Source organism: Oryctolagus cuniculus, chromosome 4, assembly GCF_964237555.1.
Source record: "Oryctolagus cuniculus chromosome 4, mOryCun1.1, whole genome shotgun sequence".
Taxonomy (NCBI): Eukaryota; Metazoa; Chordata; class Mammalia; order Lagomorpha; family Leporidae; genus Oryctolagus; species Oryctolagus cuniculus.
In genome coordinates, this window is record NC_091435.1 from 123,018,058 (window position 1) to 123,027,941 (window position 9,884).

At 38.2% G+C, this 9,884-nt stretch overlaps 1 long non-coding RNA gene across 1 annotated transcript; it reads left to right on the forward strand.

The window, feature by feature from the left end:
* The first annotated feature begins 3,774 nt into the window (after positions 1–3,774).
* On the forward strand, positions 3,775–7,006 carry LOC103350433 (uncharacterized). The gene is made up of 4 exons (XR_001794582.3): positions 3,775–4,223; positions 4,366–4,406; positions 5,367–5,470; positions 6,823–7,006. It is a non-coding gene; the product is annotated as an uncharacterized lncRNA (long non-coding RNA).
* Positions 7,007–9,884: the final 2,878 nt, after the last annotated feature.

Below are 9,884 nucleotides of genomic sequence, written 5' to 3' on the forward strand. Positions count from 1 at the left end.
AATGGCTTCTAGAAGTTTCTGGACAACAGAAGTGAATTGGCTATAATTGCCTGTGGGAACAGCTTCATATGTCAAAGAGATTATGTTTTATTGTTGCTTATTTTTTTTTCTGGATTTTCCCCCCTTGAAGTGTTTTTTTTTTTTTTTTTTTTTTTTTTAAAGTATAATCTTTCTTCCATCTTTCACTGGAGGATTCTGCCCAGAAACTACAAAAATCTTCTGTTTTACCAACATGTAGTGTTTCATTTATTTCCAAGAGTTTGCCTGCTTCTCAAAAACTAATATTAAAACCAGTTACACTGTTTAAAGTTTGGCAATATCATGTTCCCTTTATGTGAAAATATAATAAATTTACATGTAAATTCAATTAGCATACTGAGTGGTTTATTTGAACTCTAATGAAACCTAATGATTTTGTGAGCAAATAAAATTATAACTGATGTTATTTCCTGTTCCATCAGCTAATGAGTAATTTTACACTTGCAAAAGTTTTAAAAAATCTTACAAACCTTAAATATAAGATTTGCACATATTTTATTGCTCCAAATCATTAAATTTCACTCTTGAATATTTCAGGAGATTTGTCATCACTAATTGGTGTGAGCTGAGAAAGGCTGACACCTCATTTGGATGTGAGTTGGTGAAAGGAGGCAGCGAGAGTCCTGCTGAGCATTAGGGGAGGATGCTTGGGCCTGGGATTTGGGAGCAATCCTGTGACGGAGGTCCCTGCGGTTGCCCTTCTTAACGGCGAGGTGGGTTTCTATGTTTGGTTGGCAGGTAAGATGGGACTGCCCTAGCCCCTTGTGGCTGCTTGGGAGATCCAGAGCAGAGGGTAACAGAAGGAGCATTGACCCGGGGTCCCACCTTTGTCACAAACATCCTGAGTGACGTTGACCTAGTAATTTAAACTTGTCTCGCCTTGGTCTGATCATGCCTCACGTACAGCAACTGATATTCGCTCCATTCTCTCTGCAAGTTCAGAGTCATAGAAGCCATAGAAATGCTACCATGGGAATTCAGTGTATCCTCCAAACATGAAGTCTTCCTTTTCCAAGTTAGGAGTTAAGGGGCCTTGGACTGAGGGCCACTAGAACTTTTGAAATTGGCCTTCTCGGGACCTATTCTGTAGGAGTGTGCACATCCTCTCTCGCGAGGGAGATTTATGCATAAGATTCTCCAGATCTCGAGTCTCTGTCTTTATGGAGCATGTCCTGGCGCGCTGTCCAGGGAAGTACTGCAGCAGTGGCCTCATAGGCAAGGTCCCCTGGCACTGCAGGGACCCCTACAGTCACAGGGGACCCCCAGGGGGACTCATTGCTGACAAACGAGCTAGGGGTTAATTCAGTAATGAATTATTTTTATAATCACATCCTGTTGAGGACTGAGTTATCTGAATGACAACATATGGATATTTTTACAGTTTTTGAAAGAATCATTTAACCACATCTAATGTCAGCTGTATCTTTTGAATTTTTTGAAAACACAATGAAAATATCAGAAGAGAGTGTCGTACTTTTGGACTTTTAAACTGTCAAGTAGCATTTTAGAGTTTCTAAAAATATCATCGAATACCTTGACTATCTTGGTTCCTCCACCTTCCTCTCTACATGACCCTGCCTCCCACTGCTCCCTGAATGTTCCCCCGTCTGCCCGCTGTGGTGGTGCAGCCTGTGGGTGGGGCTAAGGTGCTCTTTCAACACCCAGTCGGGTCCCTGCTCTGCACACGCTGCTTTGGAAGGAATGGGAGAGTTATTCAGTCTCTTAGAAGAAATCCCTTTAAGATAATGTAGTCTGTGTACTCACATCTAAGAAATATGAAAAATAGCTCTCCAGAGAAATTTAAGTGTGGAAATCGACTTTATCTTTCATCGTTTGACTTAGATAGTTGGGTGGTGGTAAGTGAAGAGCCCACCCTTGGAACAGGGAAAGACCATTCTATTTCACTCTCTGGTGCACTATTTCTTAACTTTTTTTGAGCAGCATCGCTTTATGATTCTGTTGAAAACTATGCACAGCTCCTCAGAAAAATGCATGGAATCTGTAGAATCTGGTTACTCATAAAAGTACTGTTTGTGATCACTCTTTGCTTAAAGCCAGAACATTTCACACTTAGAAATGCACTTTGTATTTCAAAAATAATCTGACTCTTGTTTCTTTTTCCCCAAAAGGAATTTTAGAGTTTTGCACAAGGAAGGCAGTTTGAGGGTTTATGGAGTTCCTGCCCCAAAATGATTTCTGTTAACCGTACCCTGGGTTTATCTACTGTATATTTTTTTTCTGCTTGGGACTCAATGTTTGCTGTTGGGTAAATATGATTTCCTTCCTTCTCATGAGGAAAAAAAAAAAAAACTACTCTTTGAAAGAAATGACTTTGAGAGAGCTTTAGTTGATTTTTGTATTTGAGATAATAACCCAAAATATCCTAAGAGGAGATTTGAGTTAACCTGTCAGAACAAGGCTGGGTTACTAAACAGTGACTATATATGTTTGAAATCACACCATTCAGTTGTTCCTGAAAAAGAATATATTAACCACTCCTTTCAAAGCGTCTGCCGACAAATGGCAGGAGCGGCTGGAATTTACAGGACCAGAAAACGTTTTTGAAATAATCAAACCATCACAGGCAGGGAGAAGAAATTTCAGAGGTATCTTTGAACCAGCACAGAGGTTTTTTTCACGGTTAAGGTAACATCTCAGGGCCACAAAATGATCTTATGCCTCATGGTTTCCTGGGATATATTTGACATCCATGCCTCTAAAACTGTGATCAACTCCTGACCTAAAATGGAAAACTTAGCATGAGTGTTCAGAGTGTGGTAACAGGCATGGATTATTTCATGTTCCAAATGTAATGAAGATGCATTGATATTTTTCCCTATGTAATACATTCTCAAACTTGGCAAATTTTAGAGAAACATACCATACAGTATGGGGGACCAGCGTAAGAGCTCAGTAGGCCTGTATGAGTTGAGCAACTTTGCTTTAGCACTTACTAAAATACTTGCATGCCCGAGAGACTGATGAATCCAACACAGATTGAAACGAACATGGAAGCCTGAAGTTAGGCCTCATCTCAAACACAGCAAACTATAGACTTAGACGGCTAAGACAGAGCAAATGATTTCCCATTGCGCTGCTTGATCTCAGGAAAAGCTTCTTGTGGTGGTTATTTATAATTCTTTTCTGGCTTCTCCGTGAACAAAACCCCTTTGAAGAATTCCCACCACCTTGTGAGATTTAGTGGGAAGCAGAATGTCGCACTAGGGAGGGGGAAGGTGCCCGTGTGGGTTCTGCCAGCCACTCGGAGAGCCGGGAGCAGGCATGGGACCCGGCCTCACTGGTTTGGATTCAGAAGGCAGAGACCCCAGAAGCCCGGATACAAAGACTCCATTCCGCTGTGGGAGGCTGCGGCAGACGTGGTGGTAGAGCGAAGCCATGGCGTCTGGCCGCCGGCACCGAGGCCGGTACTGGTGCAGGCGCCGGTCCGTGCCAAAGAGCATTGGGGTTCTCGCAGAACCACCCGGAAGTGTGCTTGGGGGCCATGTACCAAGAGTGCAGCCTCAAGCAGGCTCATTTTTTTTTCCCCAGAGAGCAGCCTGTTAGGAATTCTTCAGCTGTGCTGCCGAGAGCACTGACAGATACAGCGCAGGTTTGAGTACATCCTGTTTTAAGTCCCCAGTGTCTTTAAGCTCCTCGTGTTGCTGTGATTTGACTGTGAGAAGGCGGCCCCTGCCAAGACATCATAAAGCCATGCTTTTCCAAGGCTCGGCACTTGTCATAATTGTCCACAGTGCAGAGAAGGCACTGAAAAACACTGTGCACTTGATGGTGGTGCCTAAGATAACACAACTCTGATCTACTCAAAATCTGATACTGTGTCTGACTTCCATTGTGTGCCAACATCATATTTCTACTTTAAAGGCTATCACGGGAGAACAAGAAGTTACATACACTTCCAAGCGAGACAAACCTGCCAATTGGCAGAAGCCAGAACCAATTAACGGCAAGGAAAACAAGTTCTCCAAGATCTTTCTAGACCGGGGACACGTTTAAAACATCCTCCTCATCAGACTCCACACCAGATCTGCTGAACTGGAAGCCTTGGTGGCTGGGCCCAGGCCTGGGGATTTTAAAATTCTCAAAGTGCTGGCACTGTGCAGCCACGATTGTGACCTTTGCCCTCCAAGCTCAGGGTGTGGTTTCACTATCCTGTGCACAAAGAGGTAACTATCGACTTTTCTGTAACGTATATGCCCTGAAATAGCCCTGACCTTCCTGACTCCCGTATCATTTTGCCCTGGTATCAGATCAGTGACACTGGGCGCTATCCCTGACACGTCTCCTCTTACCTTTGTGTCTCTCTAGGTTTCTCTGGCCTGCTGATATCTTGCTGGGGATGCTTATCTGTATGTAGTAACATTTAATTCATCGTTCAAACTATTTTCCACGGGACTATTTCCCATATATATTTGTCTGCTCTTCCATTTCAAAATTTTGTCTTCAAGCAATTTAGATAATTGCATTTTACATCTGTGATTTTTTTTTAAGGCACAAGAGAATATATTACTGTATTTAATTTTAGACACACCAATTCGTTCTCTGTGTTAATAGGACAGTCTTTAGAATGTGTCAGTCTACCTTTTACAATGATTGGCTTTAGTTGGTTTTCCACTTCAGAGTTTGGGTTTAGATTAAAAATTCAATATACTTGAACTCTTCTCATTACACCATTTTTCATACATCTAATTAAATTTTACTAATTAGCTTTCTACCATCATTAACGTTTAAATGTTGTGTGCTCAGGCAAAGACACTGTTAACTTCCAACTATTCATATCACCAATTATCTTACCACCAGATTTTAAAAACTTCACTCTGGAGTTCTTTCAAATTGTGTGTGTGGTGTCTTCAAAAAAGTTCATGAAATGCATATTATTTTTAAAAAATGAATATATTTCACAAATTTTTGCACCAAAATAAACATCTTTTAATTCTATTTTCCATGAACTTTTTGAAAAGCCTCTATATGTATAATTATATAAGTATGTATATGCATACATACATACATTTACTGAGAGTTAAGTTGTCGGTTTGTCTCTACTGTGACTGGAGTAACACTTGAGGCTGTAGATGCTTTTTTAAGGTTTATTATTCAATTAGAAATGTTAAAAAGATCAAGATAATGTATCTTAGCCTTAAGAGGTAAGCAGTGGGAACCTTTTCATATTCCCCATTTAACAAGAATTAGAAACTCCCACTCATTGACTCAATTTCATCAATCCACACACAGCGCTGTGAACCTCAGGACTTTCATCCTTCATTCATAGCAGGGTTTTACAAAGTCTTTGTAAAATTTATCTATTTTAGGTGTGAAAACCCAAAGAGCCAAATTTTCACCACATCACATATATGAGATGGATTTTTCCACTTTCTGCATAAATGTTGCATTGAAAGAACAGAATCTGCTCATGGTAGGAACTCTTCAATACTCATTGAAATATTTAAGATGAAAATAGCTTATATTTTACAGACAAAAATAAGATATAAAAGAGTATCTGGTTGGTGTCTCTTGATGGAAAAAAGAACAGCTGTGTGAGTTTAGGCTTAGTTTTAGTGATTATATACATCTATGATAAAAAACTCTTGTTGTCTGGGTCACTGATGTGCACATTATGCTGTCACGTGAGCCTTCAAGTTGCAGCAGCGAGATGAATCTTGACGATTCAGACTGTCCTTTTCTCCTGCATGTTTTTTTTTTTTTTTTCCATCTGTAAAACAAGAAAGTAGACAGGATGATGGCTAATGAATGTTTGACCCATCTCCACAATTTGAGTTCTTGGCCTTGCCCTTCAAAGCCTAGTATGAAATCAAATGTCAAGAAGTCAAATATATCAATGAGAATAACACTGCTGTATTTCACTGGTTCAAAGTTTTCAGTTTAATCTCTAAAATCAGAGTGTGTCCTATAATCAAGGAGTTGCCAAAATCCACTGGGCAGTGAGTTCCTTGTTGGTCCTGCACTTGCCAGTGGCATATAGATAAATGGTACATCTTGCGATAAAAAGTAACTTTGATTCAATGAAATATGGCATGTATCCCCGCTTTGAAGAATCTGAAGAAGTTTAGCAACAAGTATAAAATAAGTTTATATATATACATATATATATATAAAAATTCAAAGTAATGTTAAGTAAAACACACACACACAAGCATTAAAAGGTCTGGCCAATTTGCAGCTGTAGGCTCTAAATTTGTCTTTAACTTTTCTGATATCTGTGACAAAATGAGGAATAAGCATGATACTTTCTTTCTAGTAAATCCATAAAGTAGAGGTGTGTGTAAAATAGTCTTTAACATGCATAAGCATGCTGCATACACATTCAGTTTCCTATGTCAAGATTTCCTAGGATCTCAGAAATCTTCCTTCCCCTGTCACCCAGGCTCTTGCAATATTTTTCTTTCCTTTATAAAAATTTTTTATTGCAATGATACTATGTCTCATTTGCCACTTACTCTTAATTTCAGCTTATCAAAAAACAAAATTTATTGTTTTTCAGTCATAAACCAGTAACTGGAATTGCGTATCCAGCAAGAGCAAATACGTCTGTGTTTTTTTTTTTTTCAGTCTCAAATTGATAAGATTAGGATGATGCTATTTTAGACCCAGAATTCAAGCAAATGGTTACTGTTTGGCAATACTTTGAAGTGTTGCATCTGCTGTAGAGATTATCATAGCAGTAAGTCTATTTAGAATTTGTGATTATTTCAGCTCTTTTTTTCCTTCCATCAAGGAACGTATTGATGTATGTGCCTAAATTCTCAGGTTTATCATCACCTCAACACAGTCTAATAACAGGCTGTGGAGAAAAATATTCATCTGGGTAAAAGTGACAGCACCAGGGGCTGGAGTCCATGGCTCAAGTGTATGGTGGAGCGACCGGGCTGTTCTGCTGTTGCCTCAGTAAAGCAATCTTTCTCTTGCTGGGTTGAAAAATAAATTTTCTGTTTTCCACGTCCAGTCTTACAGAATTATAGTCTAGTTTTATTATTCTGCCTACAAAGTTCTATGTGTATTGAAACAATATTTAAAATAACATTAAATATTTTAAAATGTTTGTTCACAATTCTCATTAGCATCTTTATTCAGCTTGTTGATGAGGTTTTTCTTTGGTGGTAATTATACCAGACAAACCATTGACATATTGAAATACACTCACCTGGTATATAATTATGTTATAAAGCATGCATAAGTTAAAACTTCTTGGGAAGTTTTATGGGAATGCATGGGAAGTTGGTGATGCTTAGTGGTATTTAATACACTTAACTTTTAATCTAGTACAAGATTGTTAAAATATTTAAAAATCATTTATTCCAATTTTTGCAAGGTTCATTGTATACTCAGAATACAGCTTGAAAGTGGAAAAGAGCTTATCTTGCAATAAAAAAAAATTGAAGATGTTTTCCTATAGAACAATTAGTTCTCCACCAGAAGCACACGTCTGTTGAAGTACATCTGAGATACCACCTCCGCTTCTGCAGAACCTAAGGTTATCTCTGAGCTGTTTTAGCCGAACATGGAATGGGATGTCCATGACAATTCAAGGCCGGCGGCCCATGTGATTCTATAATTACTTTTGCCACTTTGCTTTTGTGGAGTCATTTATTATGGGACTGGTCTTATCTTGTCATACCTCTGTGTCATTAGCAATGTTTTAGTGCATTAGTGACCAAATGCAGGTTTAGCGGTCAGTGATTAGAGTGGGCCAGCTGCCAGCAGAGTAAGCAGGGCTTAATACTTTGCCATTGCTTAGTGAATTTGTAAAATGGTGAATTTGTAAAATATTGTAACAATAGATAGGAATCATGGAGAATGGCATTTTCTCTAGAGAGCAAGAGACATGAACATCAGGGTTCATAGTATAGAAAAACAAAGCCAATCCAGTGGTTAACAATGATAAATCCATAATGCTTTCCAAGATAAAGTAAATTAACAACTTAACCCTGACTTATTTAAAAGTTACAAAAATCTGAAGAGTCTCATCTTTCCCAGGGGAAGAGGAAATAAAAAAGAAACTGAACCCAAACTGGACTCTCAGATGTGATGAACTGGGATGAAGTCTCGTCCATTCTGAGCTGATGCACTTTGCATCTGTGGTTCATCGGGATAGATGAGTGTTCTGTTCAGTGAAGACTGTTCCTTCGTCCGCACAGCCGCCCCCGTTCAGCTCCCTGCACTGAGCGCTTCTTTCTCAGTTGGCCTAACTTGCCCTGGGAAGGACCATGCGAAGGTGATGTCCTCATTCTTGGCTGGGGGAAGTTTAAGCAGTGTTCTTTTTTTGTTACAAAAATAGGGAAAAGTTCATTTTCTTTTAAAAATGTGATTTCTTTTTTTTTGCTGGATAACAATTGCATTATCAGTCAGATACAAAGGTACATCTCCTATTTGATATTGGTTTTATATTAGGAAGCCTCCTCCACCGAATTAAACTTCTTCAGATTCATTTGTTTTTAATGCCATGGGTTGTTTTGGCTTGTAGGCTGGACTAAATACACAATTAGATAATTTCGTGGTAGCACATTTCCAAACTCTTAAAAGATTTATGAAAATGTCAGGCTTTTAGGTTTCAAAATAAATTATAGGAGGAAGTCACCAAAATTTTATTTTTAACTGTATGCCAAGAAAATAAACTCAGTCATTTCATGGCAATCTTAATAAAATGACTAAATTTCACAAGTATACAATTTGGAGTGAAAATGTGAATTTTACCAACAGCTTAAACAAGATGAACAAATTGCCCTGGCCATGAAAATGTCCTCTTTGGTGTTTTGGGTTTTTTGTCTGTGTTGGCATCTATGAAATCAAATGTTTTCAGGTCACTGGTGAAAAATAGAAGCATTAAATTGGGGGGAAAGAATTGAGTTAGTCCAAAATGAGTCTTGATTAACTTGAAAAAATATGTTAACCCTTATAATCCATCCCCACTGGGGACTGCATGACTGGGATTTGGAAGGCATTTTAAATCGATAAAGGCATTCCATTCCATTGAGAAGCACTTGTCTGACCCCCAAAAAGTTGTTTTGCGATAAGATTTTATAAACTTTTTTCCTTTGATAGGAGAAATAAAACATCAAAATCTTACATAAGAGATGATTAAATAAGAAACAGTTATCTAAGTCTTTTGTGTGGAATTAGTGGTTAGATTTTTGTCTTTGTCATGTCCCACGAATAAACATGAGGATCACATAAGAATTTTGACCCCAATATAATCTAAAAGGAAAAGGAATTGATTCAAATTACTCTTCTGCTGAAAGTAAGTTGCCCTAAATAAAGGTCAAAATCTTGAGGATTTTTATGCATGTAAAACCTCTTAAAGTAAAATCATGTGTTGCATTAAATTAAATATGTGCTATTTTGATCTTTTTTTTACATTTGTGAATATACTGAAAGGTTTATCATTAAGTATAATAAGTGCAATAAATGTTACATCATTTTTCATGGAAGACATTGTGGAGAAAGTTGAGTCCAAATAGTGTAATAATAAATCAAAATGAATAACAAATACTAAATAAATCTTATATATGTAATCTAGATCCAGACTGATGTATAAGAGGAAAATTGTAGAGACAGTGCAATTGGACCATGGAAATCATTTTTAGAGAATCAAGTTCACAGCTGGCTCTCTGGAGTTGGGCCATACTTTATTATCTGAGAATGTTCTTTCCTTCTTTCATCAAATTTCGCAAATGTATTGCAACATTTCATCTGTCAATCCTAATACTGAAAGGCCATCTATGCCTGGCAATTGCCCATTTTCTGCCTTATAAGTAAAATCATGTGAGTGGGCAAAAATCTCTGCCAGTAGAACCCAGACCATGTGGAAAATG